Below are 12770 nucleotides of genomic sequence, written 5' to 3' on the forward strand. Positions count from 1 at the left end.
CCCAGATGCCAGGGAAGCAGATAATTGGCACAGAGGTTATTTTGGCCTTACCCAGACACAATCTTCTGAGGCTTAGAAGTGGTGGTGGGGGCTTTGTTTTGGTTTTGGTTTTTGGTTTTTTGTTTGTTTTGGCAAGAGGGGTTCCTGAATGAGTTCACAGAAATGGAAAGGGAGAAGGATTTGGTTCTCTCTCCTGGTGGTGACCCTACCAGGAGGGAGCTAAAGCCTTTGCATGCTTAGAACCTGCTTCCCATCCTAGGGAAGCCCTGGTCCAGCCCACCTTATGTCTGACTCACTGGACCCAGGGCATGAATCACACCCGTCTTCCCCTGGCTGTGGTGGCTAAGCCACTGATCTACCAGGGAACCACACTGACATACGCCCGACTCACCACAGGGAAGAGGATGGAGACAGAGGAAGCAGACAGACAGTGGTGAACAGCTGCGTCTGGGGGGAAGGGAGCGTCAAAAGGAAGGAAACTCAGGACCCAGGAACTTGTCTTGCTCTTCCAGGCAGACGCTTCTCCTCTCTCCCTCTCAGGGCCAGAGACTGATGTGCAAGGGATCCTGCCTGTCTCAGAAGGACCAAATAATGTCTAGGATGTGTAAGTTGTAGAGAGCTATAAGTTCAGTGTTTGGGTGTACATGATTCAGTCTGATGTGAAACTCTACCATTAGAGAGCCACTTCTTTAGCTATAGATAAGAAACCCCCTGTTTAAAATAGTTACAGTAGAGAAGGGTAAATCATAGAGCCTTCTTCACAGTGACTACCTTGACTCAGTGAGTTTATCAGAATCACAGAATCAGAACCTAACCCTTAAATCATCTAATCTAGGTACTTTGTTTTTATAAGTGAGGACCTCCAAAACCTAGATAAATAAAATGACTTGTCCACAGTCCCACAGCCAGTTAGTGAGGCAAAATGAGGACAAGCATATAGGCTTAAAGTGTAAGTACTTCAAGCCTTGCTCTCAGCAAATGCAGGCGCTTCCCCCAGGACTGTTCTGCATCAGACAAGACTGCAGAGAGGGAGTGACTGTGCAGGCCAGAAGGAGTTCTGTCTGCAGAACCAGAAAAGACTTTAAACAGTGTTTTTTTTTCTGAAAACAAAAATAATTCCTGCTCATTATAGAAAATACCAAAAAGGAGAAAACCACTCAAAGCCATCACCTAAACAGATGATGAGTATTTTTACATGTACATGTATTTTTTATTAAATTTTAAAAGTTTTGAGCCCTGCCTTTTTTCACTTATAATAGCTAATAAGCATCTTATCAAATCATTAAAAATAATTCAAAACATGACTTAATAGCTGTATAATATTTTATCATGTCTGGATCGTAACATATTTACTCATTTCCATTTAGGTTGGATTTCCTGTTTCTCTGTGTAAAGGATGCTACAATAAATATCTCTGTATATAAACATTTTGCCACATCCCTAATAATTTCTGATAAATATCTAGAGCATAATTTTAGGTTGAAGGGTATAAATTTTTAAAATTCTAGATACGTATCACCAAATTGTTTTCTAGAAATGTGCCACATGATGCCTTCACCAGAAGTGTATGATAAGGCCAGTCTCAGATGTCTACACCGCATTAAGTGTCGTATTTCTAGAAACCTTTGTTGATTTGATCAGAATCAACAGAGACCATCCCAGTTGCACATGCATTGTGTTATATCTGTCGGGGTAGACCCCTAGGGAATCCTTAAGAGTCAGCCAACTGGAGGAGGTTCCCCTGGAAGTGACTCAGAACTGAGAACTTGCTGGGCAAGAGGGCAGTGAGAGGCCCAAAGTAAGGCACAACTACTAGAAAAGGAGGGTGTGTGGGGTCCTGAACAGGACAGGAGAGCGCTCTAAAGGCACTTAAAAGCTTGGGAAGAGACAAAAGGGGGAGGAGAGAGGAGTTAGAAGTGGAGGCAGCAGGAAAAGCTGGAAGAGAAATTTTGCTCAATTCATGGCTTTGCCCAAGGCCATCAAATTGCCCTGTTATAGCCAGAAACATACCCATTCATTCATCCATCAATTCATTCATTCATTCATTCATTCATTCATTCATTCACTCACTGGAGCAAGAGACTTGTATTGAGTATGTCCTATGTACAAAACACAAACCAAGTGCCATGGGCAATACACAGGCCCTGCTCCGAGGCCTCACACATTTTGATTGACCAGGAATACAGTCGTGTTTTGGTATCCATGGGGAATTGGCTCCAGGATCCCTGTTGTTACCAAACCCTGGGATGCTCGAGTCCTATATATAAAATGGGGTAGCATTTGCATATAACCTAATTACATCCTCCCATACATTTTTTTTTTAAGATTTTATTGGGGAAGGGAACAGTGTGTACTTCCAGGCCTTTTTTCCAAGTCAAGTTGTTGTCCTTTCAATTTTAGTTGTGGAGGGTGCTGTTCAGCTTCAAGTTGTTGTCCTTTCAGTCTTAGTTGTGGAGGGTGCAGCTCAGCTCCAAGTCCAGTTGCCGTTTCTAGTTGCAGGGGGCAGAGCCCACCATCCCTTACGGGAGTTGAGGAGTCAAACCAGCAACCTTGTGGTTGAGAGCCCACTGGCCCATGTGGGAATCAAACCAGCAGCCTTCGGAGTTAGGAGCATGGAGCTCTAACCGCCTGAGCCACCGGGCCGGCCCGCCTCCCATATATTTAAAATCATCTCTAGATTAATGCTAATAGCTACAATGTAAATGCTAGGTAAATAGTTGTTATGCTGTATTGTTTAGGGATAATGACGAGAAAAAAGTCTGCACATGTGCAGTACAGACACGACCATCTCAGGCCTAACTACACAGTACACATCAGCAACAGCATAACATGTGTTGTTGTTTTTTTAATATTTTGATCAGAGGTTAGTTGCGTCGTGATGCTGAACCCGCAGATACAGGGGCCAATTTTATCACCCTGGTCTGCCACAGCTGACAGGGCAGGCCCACCAACACCGAGTGTGGGTTCCACAGCAGTGCTTCTCACACCATCTGTGGTGAAGACCAGTGTTTTTCATTTCCCCTGAGTCATGCACAGTTGCGTGTCCTACTATGCATGACTAGAACACAGCCGCCACCTTACACAACCCACCAGAGACTTCTACATCACCCAGACTGGTCCATATTCTGTTCAATGAAACGAGGCCTCAGTCATGCACTTGGCAATGCCCAGTTGCCATAAGTTTCCAAACTTACTCTCAATTTCTGTTCTATCTTGTACTAAACAAATCACTCTTGAGAAGCATTGGTTCTGGAATCTAAAGCATGGGTTCAAATCCTGCCTCTGCCACTGCATGACCTTTGGCAAGTGACTTATTATCTCTGATCCTTATTTTCCTCATCTATAAAATGGGGTAATAGTAATAATAGTAATAATAATAATAATAATAATAATAATAATAATACCTATCTCACAGGGTTATTGGGTAAAGTAAATGAGCTCATGGAAGTTAATTATATAATGCAGTACCTGACACAAAGTAAGTCACTGCATTTTATAATGGCACTGGTGGTTCCCCACCAATGAGTCTAGTCTGTGTGTCTAGTCTAGATACACAATAAATTTTCTCAATTCCTTCTGAGCCCAACCTTGTGAGGCTAGTAGAACTATTGGTGATAAGTACTTATTAAGTTATGGATAAAATATTAAAGCTGAGCATCGGGTAAAGAAGGGAGTTTATATTTACTATGTTCCTACTATGTGCCAAAGACTTAACATATGTTATGTCATATAATCCTCAAAATTCCCCTGTGAACTAGACATTATACCCATTCTGTAGATGGAAATGAAGATTCAGAGGAGTTAAATTCCTTGGCCAACATCACAGAGCTAGTACGTGTAGACCTGTCTGATTCCAAGTCTTCCACTACTTCACACTTGTCTCCTTTGGCCAACGGGTGTTCTCTCTTCCTTAGGAGGAATCCCCTCAGGCTAAGTCAGGGGGCTCACTGTGGTAGATCGCATTATTGTTCCTGATTATTCATTGCCCTATCCTTGCAAAAGAATTATATATCCCTGCCCCAAGTCACTCGCAAGTGACTTGAATGGGTCATGTGACTTGCTTTGACCAATGGAACATCACCTGAGTATCCCAGCCAAAGCTTTAAGCACCATCACTTGGTTCCACCATTGTTCTTTTCCTGTGCCACAGCCCAGCATGGCCCAGATAAGGGGCTGCTCCTACAGCTTGGGTCCAGAAATGAAGATGACTTGAAAAGAGAGCTTCAAGTGCCAAGTGAGAAGTAAGCCTTTTTGTTGCAAACATTGAGATTTGAAGTGTTGTTTGTTACCACAGTGCAACTTAGTGAAAGCTAGCTGATACATACTCTTCTCCATTTCAGCTGTCCCATCACACCATAATGGACATTACAGGGCAATGCCAGAAGAACTATATGGCTGGGAGCATTTCCCTGACATGGAGGGGTAAAGTGCCCTTTCATTAACATCCTGAAACCCACCTTCCTCTTCCACTGGAAAAGCTGGAATACCTTGAAAGGGTTGTCAATCTTTCCAGGGTCCTTAGCCAGCCTTTGGTGGGGGAGAGCCTAGACTCACTGGTGGGAAACCACCAGTGCCATCACCTTGCTTACTCCCCCAGAACCCAGCCCTGAAAGAGACATGCCCATTGGCAGCTGTCTCATGGCTAGGAGGGGTTGGGGGTAGAGCAGGGGTTGATTCATAGCATGACTCAGCTGTGCAAGCAGGCAGAGCTGGACCTGTTTAATATAGATAAGGGCCCTTCCCTCCATCTCTTCCCCCTTCCCTACCCATCCCCCCTTCACTCCCCTTCCTAAATGTTATTCCTAGAGGGTAGGCTTTCTTTTTGCTTATTTTGTGTGGGTAAAAATGCAAGGGGCATACCTTGGCCTGGGAATGTGTGAGGAACCCCAGCAGGAAGGGGGGTGACCATGGTGCCATGCCACCATGTCACATCTGGTCACATCCTCTCTCCAGGTCTCAGAGGCTCCCGTCTGGCTGCTTATCAGAATAACCCACCGTTCTCTTCCTAGCCCTGCCCAGGGCCACAGCGCACAACACTGCATGGAGAGGTCCAGCTCCACAGTCCACAGCATGAGCCCCGCCTGGGGCTGCATTCCCCCGAGAGAGGGAAGATTTTTCTTCACCTAAAGGCTCTCTCTACTTGCCTAGCCACATCCCAGCAGGACTACATCTGCCCAGAGGCGATGCGCCTTTTTCTATTTTCTAAAAACGTAGGAGGGACCATGTCCATTCCCAGCAGATTCTGCTTCTAGGGTTGAGGAATCCTCGTTTTAGAAATCTTGCCAGGTAGGGAAAGACTCTCAGAAGGTGAGTGGGTTCTGGGAACCCCAGCCCTGGAGAATCTCTGAGCTTCTCTGTCCTCCTCTGGGAAAGGTCCTCGGAACTCCAACAACATTGGTTGCCAGCTGAAAATCAGCTCCCTTGCTAAGGGGAGCCCCAACTAGGTCCTGACCCAGGAGTTCTGCCTCTTCTGCCTCAGCCAGTGGCTCCAGCTGAACTCAGGTGAGCAGGCAATCTCCTACCTAGCCGCCCACCTGCTCTCTGAGGCTGGCATAAAAGCGTCCTAGCGCCCAACTAATTGTGACGTCCCACGAGCACCACCGACTCTCCGAGTCGTGCAGGTGCAGGGTCGACACCTGAAAGTGCGTGTCTCTTTAAATCTTGCGCCCTAGCTTGCCCCGCCCTAGTCCCGGCAAAGTGAGGACCAAATGTGGATGCAGCGTCTGAATTAGTGTTTCTGACAGCGTATGGTGCGTCGGTCCACGCTTTTCTAGGATTGGGGCCCCTAGAACCCCACCTCCTACAAGCAGGGTGAGTCTCCTCTGACCTGAAGATCAGACATTGAGGTCTTTCCTGTGCAATTATGAATACGTTTCCAGTAAATGCAGACATGGAAGAATATAGCAAATAATGATTGAGATTGTAGGCTCTGGATGTGACCTTGTTAGAGTACAGATCTGACTCTGAAGGGTTATGTCGGGCCTGTGACTCTGCATTTCTAACTGGCTCTCAGATGACATGAATGCTATTGGTTAGGCACCACGAGAGTTAGCACAGCTCCTCTAAAGGGAACCAGCTCCTTGAACCCTGGACTGGCTGCCTCATTTGCATGGCCCAGTACAAAATGAAAAGGTAGGTTCCCGGTTTAAAAATTTAGAATTTCAGCAGAGTATTCAGTGCTGGGGCCCTGTGCCGCTGTCTGAGACTCATAAGGTTGAGAAGATTAAAGAAGGTTAGTTAGCTGTGGAAAACACCTGGCACCTGTGCATGGTAATTCCTGATAAGTTAGTGATCATTGCCCAGCCCCGGACAGCCTCTCCCTGAACACATGGACTGTCAGACTGTGAGCTTATGTAGACCAACCTTCATTTTACAGAAGAGGAAACTGAGCCCCATAACAGGAGCTCAAAGAATAAATGTTGGGTGAATGGGGAGGCTTGTTGAGAGTCACACGTAGGCCTCCAGTCTGCCAGGCCATGGCTTTTCCTTCTGGGCTTCTCAGTGGGGGGTGAGAGGAGGTGATGATAGCCAGGAGGTAACACAGCATCTCCCAGAAATGCTGAGGTGAGTGTGAGACTGTCTAGTTCACTGAGGGTTGGCCCTGTATGAATACAGTCCTAACCATTGGATCACTCATCTGTTGGACTTCTAGAGATGTGTGTTCTGAGCCCATTGCCAAGAGCATGAAATTCTGCAGGAACTGCAGAGATGCCCTCAAGCACATTGCCTCCGAAACAGATCCAGGCTGCTGTGTGCTTTGTGGGTTCCTGGTGTACTTTCCAAAGTTTCTCTATCTCTTCCCTATTGCCACTTCTCTTTGCTGTCAGGGTGTCGGTCTCCAGCAGCTACTCTCTAAATTGTTTACAATCTGATTAGAATCCAACAAATAACCCAGGCTATTAGAATGGTGGTTAAAATAAGGATACATGACATTGGAAAGCACTAGTGCTTTCATCATGAGACAACTATTTCAGCTTCTCCAGGCTTTTATTTTTTTTCAGCTGATTTCTGATTCTGTGCTTTGTTTTGCACATGAGTGACGTTGCCATATATTGAATTCTGGATGATTGAGTTATTACTGTAGGAATAAGGAAACTGATAACAGAAAACTCACAGGTTTTAAAAAGTATTGCCATTATTAGTATTTTAGTTGTCATTATTATGATAAGAAGATTGATAGTGACTTTCCATGGTCATTCTGAGAACTGGACCAGCTCTTCACTTTCTATTACAAATCAGGGAAATCCATGGTACAGTGGCAATTGTACCTTCTCTCTCTAGAGGCCACCATCAGTCAGTTTATATTGAAGACCATGCTTTGCACTTGACCCCAATTGCACTTTGACAGGGATGGGGGTGTAACATGGCCAGAGATGTGAAGATGGGGTAGAGAAGCTATCCAACCCTCAGATTTGCGTCTACCCTGAACCAAGGCACATATCATGGCCACTTCTTCCCTCCCTCCCTCTTACCCCTCAAGGTGTCTTGTGATTGGCTTAGGAAGGGAGAAATGGGTGCGGCTCAAGGTATCAGCCCAGCCAATTAGCCCAAAGGACTGAGCCAGGCAACCGTCCTCCTCCCAGAATGGTCCTCCCCACTTTCCTCTCTAGCCTGACCGTGCTTGTCTGTCAGAACCACCTCTGTGGCCCCTCTTCTGAAGCCCCTCCAGCTACCCCCAGAATTGTAGCTCAGCCCTGTTGTCACCACAGCTTAATAGTAATCATAATAGTAAGCTGCCATATTTGGGGCACTGTGCTAAGCCGTCCATTAATCTCAACAGCCCTACGAGGGTAGGTGCCATTATTGTTTGCATTTGCAGTTGAAGAAACAGAAGTAACTTGTCCGGGTTGTACAGAGCTGATTCCAAAATCTGGGCCTTAACCTCAGAGGTATACTGGTGTAGTGTATCTTATTCTATGGAGATGATCTCCTGAGGAATAGACCAGCACAGAGGCCTGAGGCTCCAGTCACTTCCGAAAAGAAGGAAGGAAGGAAGGAAGGAAGGAAGGAAGGAAGGAAGGAAGGAAGGAAGGAGATAAAGGCATTTTGGAGGGCAGTCATCTCTGCAGCACAATTCCAGGGAGCTGCCTGGGATGCAGGGCTGAAGTGCTCTGCTTCTCCTGTGGCTGTGGCCTGCTCAGGACGCTGCTGGCTCTTGGAAGTAGACTCGGGTAGGAAGCCTGTCACCTAGATGCCAAGGTCTCTGGGAAGTAGGCCTGGTGGAGAACAGTCCATATTTCTTCCCTCATGACCAGGGACAACTTGAGGGAATGCAGTATTCCAGAGATGCTTGGGGAGGGCAGACTTGGGCCTGGAACGGCACAGCCCCCCCCCCCCCATGCCTTTGTAGAGCAGATTCCCTGGGAAGCCCATTTGTTTTGCCCACCAAGTCCTTGTCTTAGTTCCTGAATCAAGGGAGCAATCAGGGTTGCATGTCCCTCTGCCCCAAAGGCTGCACCCTTTCTTCTTGTAGCTTCACATGAACCTTCTTCCTCTTCTGCCTCAGAAGCAACACCAGGGGGGCCTTTCCCCTGGGGGTCCTGAGTAGGACTGGATTCTAGGATTGTAGACTGCCCCTGGCCATGCTGTCTCACGGATGGGGCAGCTTTGGGATCTCTCTGGTGGGCTCTACGTTTGTGTCTTTACCCCCAGATCCAGCCCTGCAAGTGGTAAGTTTTGATGAGCTCATTTAGAAAGCCTGAAAGGCTAGACCCCTGGCCTGTCTACCACTCATATGTATGCATGTGCTCACATACACACACAGGCACACACACACAGGCACACGCTCACACAAGCATACGCTCACAGGCACACACACACAGGCACACACACATAGGCACACACACAGGTATACACACAGGCACATGCTCACACAAGCACATGCTCACAGGCACACACACACAGGTATGCACACAGGCACGCACACACAGGCACACGCTCACACACAGGCACACACACACAAGCACACACACGGGCACATGCTCACACAGGCACATACTCACATGCCAACCTCCCAGTGAGTCTCTAACTGGCAATTCGTTTCATTGTCTTGGTCCAGGAATGAGGTGACAAGTAAAATAAACAGACCTTCTGTTTACATGTGGCCCTTTTCTCTAAGCCTGCATTGTCCAAAAAGGGAAGGGCATAACCCCCGAGGTTTGTCCCAATAGAATCTTCTTTGCTGATGGAAATATTCTGTGTCTGCTCTGTCCAATACCACTAACGACTATTGAGCACTTAAAATGTGGCCAGTATGAAAAAGTGAAGTTCAAACTTATTTCATTTTAATCTGAATTTATATAGCCACATGTGGCTAGCAAATTGGACAACACAGATCTAGACTGGTAGGGATTATCATACATTCCATATAAAAACGCCGGACCCAGGGCCTGATAAGTGGAAGTGGATGTGTAGGACAAACTATTTAAAATTGGGACTAGACTGCTAATTCCTGGACGCTAGATCTGTGCTTGAGCCCTAGCTCAGGTTTAATAACTTCATCTTTGTCCCTCTTTTATGCATTTTTATTTCTAATCCTCACAGCAACTCTGTAAAGATCATCTTACTCCCTTTTTGCAGATGAGGCAACCGAGGCTCAGAAAACTAAGTGCTGGCTCCAGGTTGTGCAGCAAGCTAGGGTTCAGCCTTGCCTCCAGCCCCCAGAGCTGTCTGGTTCCAAAGCTGGGCTCCTCCCACTGGGCAACACTTCCTCTCCTTCTGCCTTTTGAAGTCAGTTCATCTGGAGGGTGGCCCAGCCCTCCCACACAGCCCGGGGCACCTCTGTGAGAAACTGGGAGGAAGGGAGTGGCTGGCCCACCCACAGAGCCCAGCCTGCACCCCAGACATCTCCCAGGAAGAGCCCACAGGTTTCTTAAGGAAGAAGCCAGGAGACTACTGTGTGGGAGGTGGTGTCCAGGCCCCTCCGCCTGCCCAGAATTCTTTGCTTGCTGTTTGAATTCCACCAATGACAATCAGGTTCTCTCTTTCTCTCCTCTTTCTCCCCCTCTCAGAAGAAAATATGGGAGAAAATAGCTTGGTTCCTGGAGAGGAAAAGGAGGTTTTGATCGGAGAGAGAGTCCTCTGAAGAGTGGATAGAGGGAAGGGCAGGCCTGTGTGGAACCCCAGAATGGGTGAACTTAAATCAAAGAGCCTTGACACAGGGTTCCTGGTGGGCAGTGTGGGATGAGCAGGGAAGCAGGGGAGAGAGAGAGGAACACTGGTTGGCCAGATTTTGGGGAGGCACCGAAGGCATACTTTTCAACCCATTTAAACTGTTTCAGGCTCTCAAGCCAGCCTGGTTCCCTCCTGCCCCAGGGCCTTTGCATGCATAGCTCCCTGTACCTCCAATCCTCTCTAGCTTCTGCTTTGTTCACCCCTCTCTCCCTCCTTCAGCTCCCAGCTTAAAGATCACTTTCTCAGGGAGGTCTTTCTGCCTCCCAGGCTTTATATTGAATGTTGTATGTTCTCACAGCATCTGCACCTTTCCTCCACGTGTTTAGCTCAGCTTCTAATGATTTACCTGTTAGGATTACTATTGGACTAATGTCTTGTTGCCTCACTGGATGTTAAGCTTCATGAGAACTAGGACCATGTGTGGTTTTGCTCTTGATTTTAGCCATTGCAACTCATTGTAATGCCTGGCACATCAGTGCCACTTTGTAAAAATTGGAGTTAAATAAATGAAGGTGAAGTGGGTCCATCCACCCCAGACTTCCTGCCCCTTTCCACAGAGAGCTTGAGTTTGTCCAGACTGGGTACCAGAATTGTGATTTGTCCATCCTCAAGTTCCCCTTCCTTCTCTCATACATGGAAGAAAATCAGTTACAGTGTTTTGGGCTGCAAGTAACCAAAACGGCAACCAATAGAGGCTTAAACCCTAGGAAGGTGTTTTTATTTAACTCACAAGAGGTCTGGATGTAAGTGATTCCAGAGTGGATTCATTAGTTCAATGCTGCCATCAAAAACCAGGCTTTTCCCATTTTTCTGCCATGATCATCAGTGTGTTTGTTGCCACAGCAACAAACATTACATTCTCTCAAAACAGTATCCCAAACAGGAAGGAAAGAAACAAAAAGGGGATTGGGAGGGTAGTTGTGTGCAAGATTGAATTAAAAAAAGAAAGTGGCCATCTGTATAAACCTTTAGGATAGTACTTATGCTATTGCCCTATAGTTATTTCTTTAGCTATGACCACCCCTCCCCAGTATCCTCCAACCAGCTTCTTCATAACAGAGACTGTATTTGGGGTATCTCCTTTATCAGCCCCTTGCACAGCCTAGGGACCCATGGTGCTTTCAGAAGGAGGAACCCTTCAGGGAGGCAAGAGTAAGAGGTGGGGAGGGGACACACAGTGGGGAGAGGCTGTGCTGTTGCTAGAGGGGAACTCAGAAGGAAAGTAGGCATCAGGATGCTTGTAGCACAGCAAAGAGGAAATGGTAAATCTGAGTAAAGATGGGAGAGAGTTGTGGCAAACACTGGCACAAGGGAGGGAGCTGCAAAAAAGGGAAGGGTGTAACCCCCGAGGTTTGTGCCAACACATCTTCCTTTGGATCCCAAGTGTTCCTTCCATCTCAATGGCTGTGTTTTCCTCCCAGAGAAGGCGAGAGTGTGGCTGTCACCCTACTCAGAAGTGTATAGTGCAAGTGAGCCCTTGGGTGGATATTTCTGATGTTTCCTGCAATAGTTGGGTTTTAGATTCACCTCCCTCTTCTTACCTCTTATGGTCCAATGGAATTGAATGCTCAACACCAGGCACTTTTTTAAAAAGTGGAGGGAGAGAAGCTATGATATCGGGGTAGTTAAGAGAGAAGGAAGTGGAACCCATCCCCTCTTTCTCCCCTATCTTCCCTCTCCTGTCCATCTGGCATTCTCCTTAACCCTGGGTCATGACCTGCCTGAACAGGGTCCCTGCTGAGGCTTCCATGAGAGGGTAAAGCTGACAGTGTGGGGCGGGCTCTCAAGGCACCATCAGACAGGGAAGGACAGGCTCACTGGTGTGATCTCACCTTTTGCTGGAAGTTGGTTCCCCCGTGGTCCTAGCCCAGCTCCCCACCAGTGCATCCTCCCTCTCATTGCCTTATTCCTTCCCACGTTCTACTTGGAAAGAAAGGACATTATCCCAACTTGCTCAACTGCTTTTTCTTGCCTGAAGAAACAAAGTTTAATTCCGGGAATGGAATCATCTTAATGGCTGGCTTATGCCGCCCCAAACAAAACATCTCTAAGTGGTTTCTCAAAATAACACATCAGAACCCAAAACACACTCAATAGCAAACATTTAAAATATTCAGTATGACTCTCAGATTACCTTTTCCTGCAGAAAGATGATCAGAGCAACAGTCTCTCAGATATTTTCCACACAAGGGAGAGTATTGTTGGGTCTGATAGCATCTCAGCCAAGCTACCGAGGCGGGAAGAGGATTTGAGCCTCACCCTCTGGGTTTTCAGTGATCTCAGCAAAGGAGTTAGGAACCAAAGACGAGGGACCATGGCTGTGAGACCTTTGAAAGTATGGGAACCTCTGTAACTTGTTCTGTTGGGGGTTTCATTATCTGCCACGACCTTCACTATAGGGACAAATGATAAGCCTCTCAAATGGGCAAGTGTGATTACCTTCCGTAGTGGCAGAGAAAGGGGAGACGTATGCTGGTTTGGGGATAGTGTCTGGTTCTAAGAGGAATTAAAAGTGTGAAGATTCCCAGGGTGTGTAGCTTAGAAGCAAGGGCAACTCAGAGCAGCTGTAGGCCAGGGAGCCAAGACCACTGTGTGAA

Source organism: Rhinolophus sinicus, chromosome 3 (assembly GCF_057876585.1).
Source record: "Rhinolophus sinicus isolate RSI-liver-muscle chromosome 3, RSI-T2T, whole genome shotgun sequence".
Taxonomy (NCBI): Eukaryota; Metazoa; Chordata; class Mammalia; order Chiroptera; family Rhinolophidae; genus Rhinolophus; species Rhinolophus sinicus.